Source organism: Acipenser ruthenus, chromosome 35, assembly GCF_902713425.1.
Source record: "Acipenser ruthenus chromosome 35, fAciRut3.2 maternal haplotype, whole genome shotgun sequence".
Classification (NCBI taxonomy): domain Eukaryota; kingdom Metazoa; phylum Chordata; class Actinopteri; order Acipenseriformes; family Acipenseridae; genus Acipenser; species Acipenser ruthenus.
Window position 1 is genome coordinate 4,762,760 of NC_081223.1, and position 19,243 is coordinate 4,782,002.

The window sequence follows — 19,243 nt, forward strand, 5'->3', positions numbered from 1 at the left end:
CTGCAGAGGCCTCAGATCTACGCATTCTTCATCTCTGCCCAAAGGCAGACCCATCTCCGACATCATCTTAAATGCCTTAACTCTCAAATACCAATTTCCACTACATTCAGCAGCTCTCTGCTCTCTACAGCAGGCCACTGCACACTACTGACAGCATTCCATCGTTTTTCTGTTTCCGTCTGTCCTAAACGGAGGGGGTTCTCTGTTTTTGTCTCTCCTAAACGGACCCGAGACACATTTCCTAAGCTCTCCCCGCTGCCCAGCTGACAGCTTAGCTGCCTGAGGATGCCGCACTGAGTTGCGAAGGATCTGTCCTTTTGTCCTGTTGGTCCCCTTCCTGTCTCTTGTTCCACTAAATGCCCAGCAGCCAGAGGATGCTGCTTGACCCGTCGGGAGCGAGTGTCAGATTGTTGTATGTTATGTGTTTAAACTTTGCTCTTTCTCTCTCACTTTTACGTCACCCCTCTCAAGCCCTCGTAGGCAACCAGTGAAATGTGAGGTGATGTAAATAGAGACAAATACATTGCATCATTCTGTGTATATATATATATATATATATATATATATATATATATAATTTCAAGTAACTGTAGGTTTATCATCATAATGAAAACACATTACACATGACCACAGTTCTGTAACAAAATGACAATAACAAAGACGTTCCCATACCGGGAGTCGAACCCGGGCCACCTGGGTGAAAACCAGGAATCCTAACCGCTAGACCATATGGGAAGCTGATTAACAAACTCCTGGACATGCAACAGTAGCTAGTATACAGTACAATGATGGTAAAAAAACCACTAATTCATTACAAACACGTTACAAATTAAAGCAAACTTCAAGCCATTTATATTTATTCTCAATTAACACAAACTCTTCAATTGCTAAAAAATATAAAAAATCTCCCTTTGTGCTTCTCGGAAGGCATACGATGGAGGGCGCACTGCAGTTTTTCAGTCTGCGGGAATATTACAAATTAGCAGACTGCTTTAAAATACACATGTAGGGCGGGCGACTCTGTTACAAAGAATTGTCACACTGTATGTATCTCCATAATGCGTTGGGACTAAATACGCAGATATATTAAAGCTATTTGGAGAATGCGGGCATTGATCCCGCTATTTCTCGCATGCGGAGCGAGCGCTCTACCATTTGAGCTATTTCCCCTCGAATTATGCCAGTGATTCTCATAGGCTACATCGCAGCTTGATATGAGCAATTCAGATTGTCAGATTTTTGGCAATGTAGTCTGCCATTTGCAAATTCAAAAAAATAAATGGATTAACTAAATAGCAAATATTTCGACTAGAGGTATGTTTTCAATTTCTTCAAAAAGTAGTCTTAGCTCATTGATTCAGTCGCTTTAAAATCCACTTCTGTCCCAATGCAGCAGCGCTGTGTGCTGTGGCTCGAGCTTGTTTGACGAGGCAGAAATTAAAATGGTATTGAGTGCTGACAAGAGTTTGGTATCAGCTGTTGATTTCCTTGAAAATCTTTTATAATAAAATGAACACATTTATTCATTTTAAAAATAAGTAAAAGTCAACTGTCAGAAGTGAGATTTGAACCCACGCCTCCATTTGGAAACCAACACACACAATTCTTTACAAAGTCCTTGCTTGTGCTAGAGTGCTGCAGCAAGTTAGTTTTTGAGGTTTGACAGGTTGGTCTCTGTGGTGCAATTGGTTAGCGCGTTCGGCTGTTAATCGAAAGGTTGGTGGTTCAAGCCCACCCAGGGACGATGCATTTTGCATTTCTTAATCACATTAGAAAATGGCACTCTGATACGTTGTTATTTCTTCCAATTACACTGAAGAAAAAAATGTGCTCTGTTTTTTAGTTCAAAATAATACAAAACAAAAAAATTCTTGCTGTTTGCCGAAACCTGGGATCAAACCAGGGACCTTTAGATTTTCAGTCTGACGCTCCCCCCCCACAAAAAAAAAAAAAAAAAAGACAATCTGAATTGCTCATATCAAGCTGCGATGAAGCCTATGAGAATCGCTGGCATAATTCAAGGGGAATTAGCTCAAATGGTAGAGCGCTCGCTTAGCATGCGAGAAGTAGCGGGATCGATGCCCGCATTCTCCAAATAGTTTTAACGTATCTGCGTATTTAGTCCCAACGCATTATGGAGATAAATACAAAGTGTGAGACGCCCGCCCTACATGTGTATTTTAAAGCACAGTCTCCTAATTTGTAATATTCACCAGACTGAAAAACTGCAGTGCGCCGTCCATCGTATGTCTTCCGAGAAGCACAAAGGGAGATTATTTATTTATTTATTTATTTATTTATTTATTAGCAATTAAAGAGTTTGTGTTAATTGAGAATAAAAATAAATGGCTTTAAGTTTGCTTTCATTTGTAACGTGTTTATAATGAAATATCGGTTCTTGTGTTTTTACCAATCATTGTACTGTATACTACTAGCTACTGTTGCATGTCCATGATTTTGTTCCTCAGCTTCCCATATGGTCTAGCGGTTAGGATTCCTGGTTTTCACCCAGGCGGCCCGGGTTCGACTCCCGGTATGGGAACGTTCTTGTTATTGTCATTTTGTTACAGAACTGTGGTCATGTGTAATGTGTCTTCAATATGATAATAAAGCTACAGTTACTCGAAATATATATATTATATATATACAGAATGGTGCAAATGTATTTGACTCTATTCACATTCCCATCGCGTGGAACCATCGCAGTTTGTTTTTAAATTATATTAATCCCTGGTCAAGACAAAGTCTCTCTGGGGTGGGACGATCATTAGAATGCGGATGTAAGGTCTCCGGTCCCGTCATAGAAGCAAGATAGTTTATTCACAAATAAATACCTACACATTTATTTTTGTTTCTTTTTTTGGTAAATTGACACATTATTGCATTCTGTCACGTCACGCTGTGCACTCTAGCATTGCATAACAAGCATGCACTACGCCGGGACTTCGTGGCGCAACGGTAGCGCGTCTGACTCCAGATCAGAAGGTTGCGTGTTCAAATCACGTCGAGGTCAAAGCCGTCTTTATTTCTATTCCACTATATTTCATTTTTTAACGTGCCTGGATTTGAATGTCTCTGGACATTTATTTATACAATTTATACAATTTATTGATTATATAGCGACAAACAAATTTCAATCAAGTTCCAGTCTCTCTGCCATTATCTTGCGCTGCTGTGTTTGGTCAGGTAAAAAGGGCGTGACCAGAGCGGTATGGGCAATCCCGTTAGGTAGCTTGCATGTCAATCTCTCCTTCTTTTCTATTTATACACCCAGCACTGCTTCCGCACTTCGTCTGTGTTTGTTTTTGGTCTGTGTTTGTTTTTTTGTTGTACGCTCCTTTCACTGCAGGTCATTTCTCTGCTCAGCGCTGGTAGACAGTATCAGCTATTTTCCTACCTGCTCAGGTGATTCTTTTCATCATTCAGCTTTTGTATTTTTCTGCAGGAGCTCCATCGTTAGTCTTCTCTGCTCCCTCCAGTCTCCAGCGCAGCTACAGCGCCGTTCAAAGCGCAGCGTCATTCTCAGCTTGCTCTGCGTTCTCATCAGAAAGACTGTTCCGACGTCACCGCTGCACAGCAACTCTTTCACACCGGCGCCTCACAGACCATGGTTACCACGGCAACGCCTCATCGAGTGACTACTGGGAGTGGTAAGTTGCCATGGCGACCAGGCAGCTTTAACAGGCAATGCGAGCCTGTGCCTCACTACTGCAATCTTCTGGCTCCTGCTGCTGCGCTTTTGCAACATGAGAGCTTCAACTCGCCGAATTATGACATCTAAATACTGCAGGCTCCTCTTCTAGACCTACGTTAACTTACTTATATCATCACTAGCTGTTCTAAAGCAAACGTTTTATGCATAGACAAGGATTTTAATCGCAATAACCAAATATATGCTACCCTGCTTCACTGAAGCCAATAGTTTCAATTCCAATCGCAACCTCGAGATGGCAGCATAACACCACAAACTACATAATTTAAACTGATTTGCTATCGCTGCGAATCTCGCACACTCCAAACTTTCTAGCAATTCCTGCAGTTCGTTGTCTTTCCGAGGGATTCTCAGTCCCGTCCTGCCTCAACCTCTTTTGCTTCATATATTAATTTGATTATTTCAAATCAAAACCCCTCCCTTCGAGGATCTGGTCATGAAGCCATGCTTATCAGCTTTCTGAGATGTTAAGAATCCACTGTCACATTAATTTTCCAGCTTCCTTGCATCAGGCCATTCCTGCAACCTTCTTGCTCCCGGATTTGCACTTCCTCATTTGCCCCCCACTTCATCAAGGCACTTTATACAACTTTCAAAGTCCATTTCATTCAAATTGAGCTTCCAGGCACATACGGAAACTATGTCCTACGATTATCAACATTTCAGTCAAGAGTCCTCCAGCACCGCAATAGACAATACACTCTTAGACTGCTCCTGATCAAATCAATAGGTTTTGCAGCAGCCTCCGAGCAACGCATTCTCATCCTCTCAGGTTCTGCAGAGGCCTCAGATCTACGCATTCTTCATCTCTGCCCAAAGGCAGACCCATCTCCGACATCATCTTAAACGCCTTAACTCTCAAATACCAATTTCCACTACATTCAGCAGCTCTCTGCTCTCTACAGCAGGCCACTGCACACTACTGACAGCATTCCATCGTTTCTCTGTTTCCGTCTGTCCTAAACGGAGGGGGTTCTCTGTTTTTGTCTCTCCTAAACGGACCCGAGACACATTTCCTAAGCTCTCCCCGCTGCCCAGCTGACAGCTTAGCTGCCTGAGGATGCCGCACTGAGTTGCGAAGGATCTGTCCTTTTGTCCTGTTGGTCCCCTTCCTGTCTCTTGTTCCACTAAATGCCCAGCAGCCAGAGGATGCTGCTTGACCCGTCGGGAGCGAGTGTCAGATTGTTGTATGTTATGTGTTTAAACTTTGCTCTTTCTCTCTCACTTTTACGTCACCCCTCTCAAGCCCTCGTAGGCAACCAGTGAAATGTGAGGTGATGTAAATAGAGACAAATACATTGCATCATTCTGTGTATATATATATATATATATATATATATATAATTTCAAGTAACTGTAGGTTTATCATCATAATGAAAACACATTACACATGACCACAGTCCTGTAACAAAATGACAATAACAAAGACGTTCCCATACCGGGAGTCGAACCCGGGCCACCTGGGTGAACACCAGGAATCCTAACCGCTAGACCATATGGGAAGCTGATTAACAAACTCCTGGATATGCAACAGTAGCTAGTATACAGTACAATGATGGTAAAAAACCACTAATTCATTACAAACACGTTACAAATTAAAGCAAACTTCAAGCCATTTATATTTATTCTCAATTAACACAAACTCTTCAATTGCTAAAAAATATAAAAAATCTCCCTTTGTGCTTCTCGGCAGGCATACGATGGAGGGCGCACTGCAGTTTTTCAGTCTGCAGGAATATTACAAATTAGCAGACTGCTTTAAAATACACATGTAGGGCGGGCAACTCTGTTACAAAGAATTGTCACACTGTATGTATTTCCATAATGCGTTGGGACTAAATACGCAGATATATTAAAACTATTTGGAGAATGCGGGCATCGATCCCGCTACTTCTCGCATGCGAAGCGAGCGCTCTACCATTTGAGCTAATTCCCCTCGAATTGTGCCAGTGATTCTCATAGGCTACATCGCAGCTTGATATGAGCAATTCAGATTGTCAGATTTTTGGCAATGTAGTCTGCCATTTGCAAATTCAAAAAATAAATGGATTAACTAAATAGCAAATATTTCAACTAGAGGTATGTTTTCAATTTCTTCAAAAAGTAGTCTTAGCTCGTTGATTCAGTCGCTTTAAAATCCACCTCTGTCCCGATGCAGCAGCACTGTGTGCTGTGGCTCGAGCTTGTTTGACGAGGCAGAAATTAAAATGGTATTGAGTGCTGACAAGAGTTTGGTATCAGCTGTTGATTTCCTTGAAAATCTTTTATAATAAAATGAACACATTTATTCATTTTAAAAATAAGTAAAAGTCAACTGTCAGAACACACAATTCTTTACAAAGTCCTTGCTTGTGCTAGAGTGCTGCAGCAAGTTAGTTCCCTTTCAAGTCGAAAATAACCATCAAGGTATGGGACATTGCCGTCAGGCAATAGGGATTGGCTGAGCTTTATGTTAAAGCTGCCGATAGGCCTCCGCGCAAGCTGCCGTGTAAGCCCACCCCCCTGGGAGCTTACTATACGCAGCGCGCGGAGAGTCACTTCCTCTTTTGCCTTCAGCATCAGTAGCGGTAGGACTTAGAGCTATTTAACTGATTGTACTCACTAAAGCTTAGGCTTGAGAAGCTGGTTTATCCCCTTCTCCGTGTTTATTTCAGTCATACTCTCCGGAGTTATTATTGTTTATTATTATTGTTATTGTATTATTATTTAGGATTATATATTGTTTAACATTATATATTCCTTTTCGCTTTGCTTCGGCATCGCGTTCTTCGTGGTCTCCATCTTTCCTCTGTTCTTAATTATTATTGTGTTGGTTTTTTGTATATATATATATTTTGTATATATATTTATATTTTATTGTATATATATATATTGTTATATATATTGTATATTGTGTGTTCGGACGCGTGTTGCGTTGGCCTTGGCCGACGCGCATTTTGCATCCTCGGTCTAACTTAGGCTAGACCGTGTGTGTGTGCGGGTAGTCTGCTCTGCAGTCTTCCCCCGCGCGGCGCGTTCCCACCACGTGGTATTGCACTACACTCCCTTACCTTCTGCAGCGTCCACAAAAAAAAAAATCCCTTCACTATACAGAGGAAGACAACCACCAACGTGCAAAATCCACAGCACCTTTCAGGTAGGTATTGCACAGCATCAGACACTGTACCAGCACTTAGCGTCTCCGCTTGGCGGGTCAGCTGACGCTTAGGCGTCTGTGCTAGCGTTCCACGCTCGGTACTCGCGCATCGGCGCTCGCGCTCCGGCGCTTTTGGTGTCAGCGCTTGTGCGCTTGGTGCAGCGCTTCGGCGCTTTGTGCAGCGCTTCTGCGCTTGGTGCTTAGTGCTTCTGCACTTGGGGCTCAGTGCTCGACGCTCGACGCTTCGGCGCTCGGTGCTCGACGCTCGGTGCACGTTCCATCAGCTCTTGGTGCTCGGTGCTCGACACTCGGTGCTCGATGCTCGACGCTTCGGCGCTCGACGCTCGGTGCTCGACGCTTGGCGCCTCGACGCACGCACCCTCGACGCTCGACGCACGCACCTCGGTGCTCGACGCTTCGGCGCTTGGTGCTCGACGCACGCACCCTCGACGCACGCACCTCGGCGCTCGACACGGCGGCGCTTGACGCACGCACTTCAGGTGCTCGACGCTTGGTGTCTGACGCTTAGGCGTCCGACGCGCGCACCTCGGCGTTTGACGTGACAGTGCTCGACGCACACTCTTTGGTGCTTGACGTCAATACTAGACGCTTCGGCGTTCTACTATGTCTGGGTTCCACCTTTGCGTGACCTGTCAGGCCAAGTTGCCTGCCAGCGACCCTCATGAAGACTGCGTCGCATGCTTGGGGCCGGACCATGCCGCATCTGCCCTGGCAGATAGGGCATACTGCCAGCTATGTGCAGGGTTTCAGACACGCATCCTTCGCCAGAGAGCGAGGAAGGCAGTTGGAGGTCGTTCCCCATCCTTGGGCTCGTCCCACACCGTCTCGGCCCCACCGTCATCGATCGTGTCGCTGCCGGCGACGTCTCAGCTCCCTCTGAGCCCATCTTCCCAGCTTACAGCTGGTCAGAGATCTCCAGCCAGGCGTGCTCGGGAAAGTTCCCGTTAGTCCCTCCTCTCGCGGGGCACGCCCCCGTCGGGAGTCTCGATCCAGGTCTCGATCGCCTTGCCGGAGAAGGCACTCTCGCTCCCCTCTGAGGGGTAGGCGTTACCAGGACACATCTGGGGTGGCTGAGCTCACCTCCAAGATGTCACAATTTATGGAGCTCATGATGGGACAACAATCCCTCCTTATGACCCTATCAAATGTGGCGCCTCGGGCCCCAGAGCTAGTAACCGGACCCAGCACTAGTCAGCTGACGGTTCCTCCACCAGTGCCCCAGGAAGTAGAGTGGGACGCAGATGCTGTCTCAAGGGATGCATCTGATGCAGACCCGCTCTTTGAGGACACAGAGCCTGAGGTGGCATCCCAGCACTCTGGGCAGGACGACCCTGAAGTGCTGGATACTAATGACCCTATCTGGTCAGTGGTGGAGAGGGCAGCCCGTCACTTAGGCGTGGATTGGCCTGCGTCTGAGCCAACACGACGCTCTTTATTTGAGTTGCCATCGGCTCCGCCGCTTCAGTCCAGGATGCTCCCGGCATTCCCGGATTTTATTAAGGAGGTGCAGTCCACCTGGGGAGCCCCGGCCTCCGCCCCGGCGACTTCTCGCAAGGCTTCGGCTTTTACCATGCACGGGGCGAGCGAAGCTGGATTAGCGTCCTTTCCGCCAGTGGGCGCCGCGTTCGCCGTGCTAGTAAAGGCGCCGACATTATCGGGGCTGGCTAAGGACCATTCCTGCCCTAACAGGCTGTGTAGGATTACGGAGGCCCACCTAAAAAAGGGTTATGCCGCGGCTACAGAGGCAGTTAGACTGTCTAACGTGGCCAGCCTCCTGACACTCTACCAGGCGGCGCTGATTCGCGACCTGCCTGAGTCCCCATCTGTCGGACTTAGAACCGAGCTGGGTGCAGTTGCACAGCTTTTGGTTAAGCTGGCTCAGCTGAATGTGCGAGCACAGGGCAGGTGCATTGCTTCCCTTGTAGTGGCAAGGAGGCAGCTCTGGCTCTCACAGGCCAGTGTACAGGAGCCTGATAAGGCCCCGTTGCTAGATGCTCCTATATCCCCGGGGCACACGTTTGGCCCAGCGGTGGAGGAGATGCTGCAACGCTCCGTCAAGGCGCGTGAGGCGTCGCAGCAGTTGGCTAAGATGTGGCCAAGCAAGCCTTTCCAGCCAAGGCGGCCGCAGGAGCGCCAATGGCGCAGGGCGCCGCCGCAGCAGCAAGTGCACCCACAGGGCAGTAAAACCGCCCCTTTGGGGGTTTCAGCACGCAGCCAACCTGCGTTTGCAAGACCGCAGCGCGGAGGGTGGCGCCCCAGAGGAGGTAGCAGACCACGCCCTCGTGGCTCTGGTCAGGCCCCTCGTGAGCGAGTGCAGCCTAAGCAGCCCTGAGAAACCCTGGCAGCCATTAACCCACCCCTACACTGTTACACAGCTTCTGTTCTGGCAACAATGCACCAACGACATCTGGGTGCGCAAGACTATACTCACCGGGTACACCCTTCAATTCCGGTTAACCCCCCCCCCCCTTCAGGGGAGTGGGGGTAACTGCAGTGAAGGACTCGGTTCAGTCCTCAGCTCTAAATGCAGAAATACAAGCATTGCTCAAGAAGCGTGCCATTCAACTAGTAGACCCTGCTCTGACCGACCAGGGGTTCTACTCCAAGTACTTCCTAGTGCCAAAAAAGTGCCCTATTTTAGATCTGCGACTACTGAACAAATACCTACGGGTGTTGTCGTTCAAGATTCTTACGCACAGGCACATTGTCCAGTCTGTCCGGCAGGGCGACTGGTTTACCACCGTAGACCTCACAGATGCATACTTTCACGTTCCCATCTGTCCGGGTCACAGGAAGTACCTACGTTTCGCATTTCAGAGCAGGGTCTACGAGTTTTGTGTCCTGCCATTCAGCCTGTCTCTAGCTCCTCGAACCTTTTTGAAGTGTATGGACGCCATTTTAGCCCCCTTGCGGGCTCAAGGCATCCGACTGCTGAACTATCTGGACGACTGGCTCGTCTGCGCGCAGTCAAAGGAGCAGTTGGCACAGCACACAGTGATGGTTACAGACCATCTTCAGCGGCTAGGTCTGAAGGTCAATTCAGAAAAGAGCCGCCTCGTGCCGAGCCAACAGACCGAATTCTTGGGTCTGCATCTGGACTCTGTGTCTATGGAAGCGACCCTGTCGACACAAAGAGTTGCCTCACTGGAGCGGTGTCTCTCCCTATTCAGGTTGAGAGAAACAGTCAGCATGGAGCTGTGTCAGTGCATGCTGGGGTTGATGGCTGCTGCCTCGCAAGCCCTTCCTTTGGGCTTACTACACCAGAGACCTCTGCAGGCCTGGTTCAATGCCTTCGCGTTGCATCCGCGGAGAGACAAACACCGCAGGTTGAGGGTATCCCGAACCTGCTGGGAAGCACTGCGCTGGTGGAAAGTTCCGTCGAACATCCGCCAGGGTGTACGCTTGGGTCCCATCTTCCGAAGGGAGGTTATTACGACCGACGCTTCCAACCAAGGTTGGGGAGCAGTCTGGAACGGGTCGGGGACTCGCGGAGTGTGGTCAGGACCCTGGAGGTCGGCCCACATCAATGCTCTGGAACTCAGAGCGGTGGACCTTGAACTGCGGCACTTCTTGCCAGTGCTTCTAGGCAAGCACGTGTTAGTGCGGTCAGACAACACCACGGTAGTGGCGTATATCAACCGCCAGGGCGGCTTGCGGTCCCCCGGTCTTCACCGGTTGGTAACACGGCTGTTGCTTTGGGCTCAACCGCGTTTAGCCTCTCTGCGGGCGGTTCACCTACCGGGCAGAGTCAATTACGCAGCGGATCTCCTGTCCAGAGGAGGTCCTCTTGCAGGCGAATGGCATCTTCACCCTCGGGTGGTAGAGCGAGAGACCACGCACTGCCCCCTATGGTTCTCGGTGAAGGACCTCGACAGCCCCCTAGGAGTCGATGCACTGGCTCACGAATGGCCGCCAGGGCTCCTGTACGCATTTCCACCGATTCCGATGCTCCCCGCCTTCTTGGAGAAGGTCAGGGTAGAGCAAGCGACAGTGATCCTGATCGCTCCTCGGTGGCCTCGGAGGATATGGTTCCCGAGTCTAGTGCAGTTGTTGCACGGTCGCCCGAGGGAGCTCCCTCTGCGAGCGGACCTGTTGTCCCAAGCTCAAGGAGGGCTATGGCACCCGAACCCCAAGCTCATGCAGCTATGGGCTTGGCCCCTGAGCGGGAGCGCCTGTCAGCCTTAGGGCTTTCGACGGCGGTTATATCCACCATTCAGAGTGTGAGAGCGCCCTCTACTCGGTCGCAATATGCGTATAAGTGGCAATTGTTTCAGAGTTGGTGTCTGGCTGAGGGCCATGACCCGGTCTCCTGCCCTATGGCAGTGATATTACAGTTTCTGCAGAAGCTGTTAGATGAGGGTAAGTCTCCCTCTACACTTAAAGTGTATTTGGCCGCTATTTCGGCTTGCCATGTACGCATTGACGGGTTATCACCTGGTTGCCATTTCCTGGCATCTCAGTTCCTAAAGGGCGCAAGACGCTTGCGGCCTCCAAGGTCGACCAGTTTACCGTCTTGGAGCCTTGATGTGGTGCTAGAAGCCCTTACCAAGGCACCGTTCGATCCTCTCCACAGTGTGGATATGAAGTTCGTGTCTATTAAGACTGCGTTTTTGCTGTCAGTGGTATCAGCAAAACGTGTGGGCGAGTTACATGCACTCTCGGTGCATCCATCATGTACTCGTTTCGCAGGAGACGGTTCTAAGGTCTCCATGCGTCCAAATCCGGCCTTTTTACCCAAGGTCCTGCCTCAATATCCCCGTTTCACATGAACCAAACAGTCGAGTTGATGGCGTTCCATCCTCCTCCTTTTTCTTCCCCAGAGGAAGAGCGGTTACACATGCTCTGCCCTGTGCGGGCATTGAGGTGTTATATTGATCGCACAAAGACTGTGAGGCAAACAGAACAGCTGTTCATATGCCATGGTTCTAAAACTTTGGGTCAGCCGCTGTCTAAGCAACGCCTTTCTCATTGGATAGTGGATGCTATTCAGTTAGCATATGATACTATGGGCCTTCCGCCACCAGGGCAGTTGAAGGCACATTCCACTAGGGGTATGGCAACATCCTGGGCCCTCTTTAGAGGGGTGCCGATGTCTGACATTGGCGCTGCAGCCAGTTGGGTTACAACGCATACATTTACGAGGTTCTACCGGTTAAATGTACTGGAATCCTCTGCTCCGTCATTTGGAGCATCTGTGTTGCACTCTATGACGCCTCAGGTTGCGGACGTCTAGAGTGGTTGACAATATGGTGTGACAATTCCACCTTGGGACAGGTGTCATTGCGAGCATAGACGCTGAGGCGCAGCTCCGCATATGTGTAGATGTACTGCCTACGCAGTTGCGTTATGACGTAAGGCTGTCCTACTGCCGAGAATCCTCCCTCGCGACGGCTTGGGTACACTGTTCCCATACCTTGATGGTTATTTTCGACTTGAAAGGGAACGATAGGTTGCGGATGCAACCCCGGTTCCCTGAAAGAGAAAATAACCATCAAGCCGCCAGGTCGCTCTGGAGGCCTTCACGGCCTGAAGGGCAAAAGAGGAAGTGAGTCTCCGCGCGCTGCGTATAGTAAGCTCCCAGGGGGGCGGGCTTACACGGCAGCTTGCGCGGAGGCCTATCGGCAGCTTTGACATAAAGCTCAGCCAATCCCTACTGCCTGACGGCAATGTCCCATACCTTGATGGTTATTTTCTCTTTCAGGGAACCGGGGTTGCATCCGCAACCTATCGTTTTATTGGATAACACCCTGGGAGCTCGACAGAACAGTGTGTATGCATATTGCTAAAATGGAAACCAAATATACACGATTCAAATGGGAATCGTATTCAGATTTTAAGCACAAATTAGATAGACTTCACAGTGCAAAGGAGGAAGGCAGACAATGCAAATGAGGCAACTGGCTCCTACTTTTTAAATCATACGAGAAACTTGAACCCAATTAAGCTTTTAACCGCCTGCAGTCTGGAATGAGTTTGAAATGTTGTTGTAACACCTCACTGGGCAACAGCAATTGCATTATATGAAAGCTCCTGTTTATTTGTCAGCGGCACAGCTACCAGTGCCACTCAGAGTTGGAGGGAGACGGTCGGCCACTTGCCCATAAAACAATACTTTCAGGGATCATTTCTATAGCGATTTGCTAGCAAAATGCGTTTTTAAAGTGTTTGGACTCGCTATCCACGAGGAAGAGTGAGAGTGTTCGCTTTTGAGCGTGAAGGAGACAGTGAGTGTTGTTTTTGGCCAACTGCTCCCTGTTATTGATGACCCCTCCAGTGTTCCTTAGGGGGCTGGAGGAAGCGGACACGTTCTGAGTGGGTATCTTGCCTAAAGGTACTCAAGACGAACTACAGTTGCAAAGCACTGCTGCTTTTTCGACGATTGATTAAAACTATCAATCTGACTGAAAACACGGATCACATTAATTGTGATCGGTTTGATACCAATAGGCTTACATGACAGGTATTGTGTATAGACAAAGTCATATACACAGAAATGAACACGGACAGTGTTTATTAAGGGCTGACTCGTTGAAACGTTCGAGAGATCTCGGTGTACTGGACAAATATACTGGATTTTTTCCATGTCGTAATTGTGCCGCCTGTGATAATGCGTTTGAAACTAGAGATAATGTGAGACAATGTCTGTTACTGGCGGATTGTTTACAAATGTACTCAATTATGTTACAACTTTTTTGTCTACGAAACATATCTGTAACATTTATGTAATGCCTGTGTGGTTTTTTCATGAAGTTAATTTGCTAACAGACTGTTCTGATTTGTTTCTAACCGTGAAGCGATCGCTCTGTTTGCCATATATTTTCTTTCTGTAGAGGAGTGTCCTTGTGATCCCATATAGAATGCGACGAAACAGGTCGCCCTCCTTAATATAAACAGAAAAAGAATAAGTTCACGCACACACCAGGTGATTTACTGCAGCGTCAGACATTGGAGGTTCAGCAGTGTACTGCAGTGTTGGGCAAAGTCGACGGTGTCAGTCAGGATGGCCGAGCGGTCTAAGGCGCTGCGTTCAGGTCGCAGTCTCTCTGGAGGCGTGGGTTCGAATCCCACTTCTGACAAACCTTTTTGTTCATTTATTTCTTAAAACGTCCACCGAATGCTTTGTAATTTGATTTGTTTTTCTTGTTAGTATTCGAATCACAAGGTCGTTAAATGAGAGAAAGTCACCGCAAGCCTGCACCTCACCACATCCTTCACACTGTTAAACTGCCTCATTATGACGAGGCCTCTAATTATGCCTTTCCGATACTTTGAATGTGTTATTGTTGAGTTTAACATGAGAACATCTTAGTAGAACAATCATAATGTCCGCAGGACTTATTTTCCTCGGCTTCTAGTAACAAGCTTTGAGTGTGTGGCCGGTTAGCTCAGTTGGTTAGAGCGTGGTGCTAATAACGCCAAGGTCGTGGGTTCGATCCCCGTACGGGCCACGGCTTTTCTTCTTTAAAGAAACCACAGCATTTGTAATGGTGCCAAAATGAACAATCTTTAACAAAATGAACCGAAGCGATATGAAGTACAACCAGTAATATTTCAGACTTCCTGAGCTTTAAACATGTATTACCAATGATCACATACAATCAATTAAAAACAAAGCTTACGTAGTGGGCAGGATTCGAACCTGCGCGGGGAAACCCCAATGGATTTCTAGTCCATCGCCTTAACCACTCGGCCACGACTACATGCTCGCTCGGTTGTTTGTGAAAATCTCCAAAAGAAGTAAACGAAACCCGCAGTAATGCTGTAGATGGCAGTATAGGCTAACTAATGAACCGAAGTCAAATGCCTTTGTTGAAACTGTCAGATTTGTACAAGGCAAGCACACGTGGGAAATGTAAATACAATATAATTTTTGTTAACGTTCATAATAATGAATACATCTTTATTTCAAAATACGTAGCTATTTAACTGATCTTTTCAAAAAACACCCCCATCCACAAAACAAAGTAGTTATTTATTTCAACTGAAAAATTGACTTGCTTCATGGCTGTTCCCAGAGCACTCGAGCACGTTCTGGCTAGCGTGAGCGGACTTAGCAGATAACAAGATCTACAAAATATCACATGCTAATAAAACATACCATAATTATGTTCGTTTTTATTATACATGGTGACTTACAGAGACTAGGGTGTGTGAACTATGCATCAGCTGCAGTGTCACTTACAGTTACATCTCACCCGAAAACGGGGCACAAGAAAGTTAAGTGACTTGCTCAGGGTCACACAATGAGTCAGTGGCGGAGGTGGGATATGTATCGGGGGACCTCCTGGTTACAAGCCCTTTATCTTTAACCACTGGACCATGCAGCCTCCTATAACAAAATCACACCCCAGATTTGGCTCCCACCCACAATCCCTGGCATAGAAGGCCAGTGCCTTATCCATTAGGCCACAAGGGCTGACACGATAAACACAGTTGGTAGTACTAAAGAAAGATGGAACAATAGTATCGTGGTTTAATACATATCCAAGCCATCGTTGGTGTTCAAACACAGCAGAGTGTTACATTGGGAAAGGGCCGTACTTGTCAGTACGTATTTGACATTCATGTGGGAAGATTTAAGATTGTGAAGAAGTTTAAATATGCTGCGTATTTGCGCATTGGGAACCTTACATAATTAGGTTTTTGATTAATGCCACTTTCTTACGGACAGTAATCAAGGTGACGCTACAAGACCAGAGCCAATAAAGCAGTTATTTTCCTGTCCTTTCATTACCATATTCTAGTGTGCTTGTTCAGAATATGCGTGAATCGTGAAAACATCTTGCCAATATGTGAACAAAGCCAGCATTCACTTTATTGATCACCATGTGTATTAACCGCTATTGGAAAACAGATGATTGTGTTAAAGATGTTAATAGATTTTTAATGTACACGTTTTAGAGCTAAACGTTTGTTGAGACAGTTCAGGCGCTGTAGCAGTGTTAAACTATTTCCTGGATGTTTGCCTTTTGGTCTTACTCTAGAAAAAGTAATAATAATACTAAAAAGTAGGCAAAACCATTTTTTGAGAAACCGCATTTGGGAGAAAAACTAACAGTTTGGAAACGCATTTGCAAAGGCATTGGATTCTATTGTGGTGTTTCCGAACTGTTGAACGTTTCTCATTACATGCAGGTTTATTGGCTTGACAAAAAGGCGATTGACGAAAAGAATGCTGTCTCGATAGAAAAATCGCGTCAAGCTGAAATAGCTCAGAGTTAGACTGTAACTGTCCCTGCTTCGATGCTGGGTTTTTGCAAACAGCACGACTAGGGTTTTTTTTTTTTAATTAATTTTTTGAATTAAAAAAAAACAGCACATTTTTTCTTCAGTGTAATTGGAGGAAATAAAAACGTATTATAGTGCCATTTTCTAATGCGATTAAGAAATGCAAAAAGCATCATCCCTGCGTGGGCTTGAAACACCAACCATTCGATTAACAGCCGAACGTGCTAACCGATTATGGTGTTTTATTGGATAACACCCTGGGAGCTCGACAGAACAGTGTGTATGCATATTCCTAAAATGGAAACCAAATATACAGGATTCAAATGGGAATCGTATTCAGATTTTAAGCACAAATTTGATAGACTTCACAGTGCAAAGGAGGAAGGCAGACAATGCAAATGAGGCAACTGGCTCCTACATTTTAAATCATACGAGAAACTTGAACCCAATTAAGCTTTTAACCGCCTGCAGTTTGGAATGAGTTTGAAATCTTGTTGTAACACCTCACTGGGCAACAGCAATTGCATTATATGAAAGCTCCTGTTTATTTGTCAGCGGCACAGCTACCGGTGCCACTCAGAGTTGGAGGGAGACGGTCGGCCACTTGCCCATAAAACAATACTTTCCGGGATCATTTCTATAGTGATTTGCCAGCGAAATGCGTTTATAAAGTGTTTGGACTCGCTATCCACGAGGAAGAGTGAGAGTGTTCGTTTTTGAGCGTGAAGGAGAAAGCGAGTGTTTTTTTTTTTTGGCCAACTGCTCCCAGTTATTGATGACCGCTCCAGTGTTCCTTAGGGGGCTGGAGGAAGCGGACACGTTCTGAGTGGGTATCTTACCAAAAGGTACGCAAGACGAACTACAGTTGCAAAGCACTGCTGCTTTTTCGATGATTGATTAAAACTATCAATCTGACTGAAAACACGGATCACATTAATTGTGATCGGTTTGATACCAATAGGCTTACATGACAGGTATTGTGTATAGACAATGTCATATACACAGAAATGAACACGGACAGTGTTTATTAAGGGCTGACTCATTGAAACGTTCGAGAGATCTCGGTGTACTGGACAAATATACTGGATTTTTTCCATGTCGTAATTGTGCCGCCTGTGATAATGCGTTTGAAACTAGAGATAATGTGAGACAATGTCTGTTACTGGCGGATTGTTTACAAATGTACTCAATTATGTTACAACTTTTTTGTCTACGAAACATATCTGTAACATTTATGTAATGCCTGTGTGGTTTTTTCATGAAGTTAATTTGCTAACAGACTGTTCTGATTTGTTTCTAACCGTGAAGCGATCGCTCTGTTTGCCATATATTTTCTTTCTGTAGAGGAGTGTCCTTGTGATCCCATATAGAATGCAACGAAACAGGTCGCCCTCCTTAATATAAACAGAAAAAGAATAAGTTCACGCACACACCAGGTGATTTACTGCAGCGTCAGACATTGGAGGTTCAGCAGTGTACTGCAGTGTTGGGCAAAGTCGACGGTGTCAGTCAGGATGGCCGAGCGGTCTAAGGCGCTGCGTTCAGGTCGCAGTCTCTCTGGAGGCGTGGGTTCGAATCCCACTTCTGACATATCTTTATTGTTCATTTATTTCTTAAAACGTCCACTGAATGCTTGGTAATTTGATTTGTTTTTCTTGTTAGTATTCAAATCACAAGGTCGTTAAATGAGAGAAAGTCACCGCAAGCCTGCACCTCACCACATCCTTCACACTGTTAAACTGCCTCATTATGACGAGGCCTCTAATTATGCCTTTCCGATACTTTGAATGTGTTATTGTTCAGTTTAACATGAGAACATCTTAGTAGAACAATCATAATGTCCGCAGGACTTATTTTCCTCGGCTTCTAGTAACAAGCTTTGAGTGTGTGGCCGGTTAGCTCAGTTGGTTAGCGCGTGGTGCTAATAACGCCAAGGTCGCGGGTTTGATCCCCGTACGGGCCATGGCTTTTCTTTTTTAAAGAAACCACAGCATTTGTAATGGTGCCAAAATGAACAATCTTTAACAAAATTAACCGAAGCGATATGAAGTACAACCAGTAATATTTCAGACTTCCTGAGCTTTAAACATGTATTAACAATGAACACATACAATCAATTAAAAACAAAGCTTACGTAGTCGGCAGGATTCGAACCTGCGCGGGGAAACCCCAATGGATTTCAAGTCCATCGCCTTAACCACTCGGCCACGACTACATGCTCGCTCAGTTATCTGTGAAAATATCCAAAAGAAGTAAACGAAACCCGCAGTAATGCTGTAGATGGCAGTATAGGCTAACTAATGAACCGAAGTCAAATGCCTTTGTTGAAACTGTCAGCTTTGTACAAGGCAAGCACACGTGGGAAATGTAAATACAATATAATTTTTGTTAACGTTCATAATAATGAATACATCTTTATTTCAAAATACGTAGCTATTTAACTGATCTTTTCAAAAAACACCCCCATCCACAAAAACAAAGTAGTTATTTATTTCAACTGAAGAATTGACTTGCTTCATGGCTGTTGCCAGAGCACTCGAGCACGTTCTGGCTAGCGTGAGCGGACTTAGCAGATAACAAGATCTACAAAATATCACATGCTAATAAAACATACCATAATTATGTTCGTTTTTATTATACATGGCGACTTACAGAGACTAGGGTGTGTGAACTATGCATCAGCTGTAGAGTCACTTACATTTACATCTCACCTGAAAAACGGAGCACAAGAAAGTTAAGTGACTTGCTCAGGGTCACACAATGAGTCAGTGGCGGAGGTGGGATATGTATCGGGGGACCTCCTGGTTACAAGCCCTTTATCTTTAACCACTGGACCACACAGCCTCCTATAACAAAATCACACCACAGATTTGACTCGCACCCACAATCCCTGGCATAGAAGGCCAGTGCCTTATCCATTAGGCCACAAGGGCTGACACGATAAACAAAGTTGGTAGTACTAAAGAAAGAGGGAACAATAGTATCGTGGTTTAATACATCATATCCAAGCCATCGTTGGTGTTCAAACACAGCAGAGTGTTACACTGGGAAAGGGCCGTACTTGTCAGTACGTATTTGATATTCATGTGGGAAGATTTAAGATTGTGAAGAAGTTTAAATATGCTGCGTATTTGCGCATTGGGAAC

At 46.2% G+C, this 19,243-nt stretch overlaps 12 non-coding genes across 12 annotated transcripts; 8 read left to right on the plus strand and 4 right to left on the minus strand.

Moving 5' to 3' along the window:
* Nucleotides 1-663: 663 nt before the first annotated feature.
* Nucleotides 664-735, minus strand: trnae-uuc (transfer RNA glutamic acid (anticodon UUC)). Its single transcript has one exon. It is a non-coding gene; the product is annotated as a tRNA-Glu (tRNA).
* Nucleotides 736-2,470: 1,735 nt separating this feature from the next.
* trnae-uuc (transfer RNA glutamic acid (anticodon UUC)) lies at nucleotides 2,471-2,542 on the plus strand. The gene has a single exon. It is a non-coding gene; the product is annotated as a tRNA-Glu (tRNA).
* Nucleotides 2,543-2,941: 399 nt separating this feature from the next.
* On the plus strand, nucleotides 2,942-3,013 carry trnaw-cca (transfer RNA tryptophan (anticodon CCA)). The gene has a single exon. It is a non-coding gene; the product is annotated as a tRNA-Trp (tRNA).
* Nucleotides 3,014-5,142: 2,129 nt separating this feature from the next.
* Nucleotides 5,143-5,214, minus strand: trnae-uuc (transfer RNA glutamic acid (anticodon UUC)). Its single transcript has one exon. It is a non-coding gene; the product is annotated as a tRNA-Glu (tRNA).
* A 7,757-nt stretch (nucleotides 5,215-12,971) lies between these two features.
* LOC131705602 (small nucleolar RNA U3) lies at nucleotides 12,972-13,186 on the plus strand. Its single transcript, XR_009310552.1, has one exon. It is a non-coding gene; the product is annotated as a small nucleolar RNA U3 (small nucleolar RNA).
* A 677-nt stretch (nucleotides 13,187-13,863) lies between these two features.
* Nucleotides 13,864-13,945, plus strand: trnal-cag (transfer RNA leucine (anticodon CAG)). The gene has a single exon. It is a non-coding gene; the product is annotated as a tRNA-Leu (tRNA).
* A 298-nt stretch (nucleotides 13,946-14,243) lies between these two features.
* On the plus strand, nucleotides 14,244-14,317 carry trnai-aau (transfer RNA isoleucine (anticodon AAU)). Its single transcript has one exon. It is a non-coding gene; the product is annotated as a tRNA-Ile (tRNA).
* Nucleotides 14,318-14,487: 170 nt separating this feature from the next.
* trnas-aga (transfer RNA serine (anticodon AGA)) lies at nucleotides 14,488-14,569 on the minus strand. The gene has a single exon. It is a non-coding gene; the product is annotated as a tRNA-Ser (tRNA).
* Nucleotides 14,570-16,709: 2,140 nt separating this feature from the next.
* LOC131705406 (small nucleolar RNA U3) lies at nucleotides 16,710-16,928 on the plus strand. The gene has a single exon (XR_009310362.1). It is a non-coding gene; the product is annotated as a small nucleolar RNA U3 (small nucleolar RNA).
* A 677-nt stretch (nucleotides 16,929-17,605) lies between these two features.
* Nucleotides 17,606-17,687, plus strand: trnal-cag (transfer RNA leucine (anticodon CAG)). Its single transcript has one exon. It is a non-coding gene; the product is annotated as a tRNA-Leu (tRNA).
* Nucleotides 17,688-17,986: 299 nt separating this feature from the next.
* Nucleotides 17,987-18,060, plus strand: trnai-aau (transfer RNA isoleucine (anticodon AAU)). The gene has a single exon. It is a non-coding gene; the product is annotated as a tRNA-Ile (tRNA).
* A 170-nt stretch (nucleotides 18,061-18,230) lies between these two features.
* Nucleotides 18,231-18,312, minus strand: trnas-uga (transfer RNA serine (anticodon UGA)). The gene has a single exon. It is a non-coding gene; the product is annotated as a tRNA-Ser (tRNA).
* Between the last annotated feature and the right edge of the window lie 931 nt (nucleotides 18,313-19,243).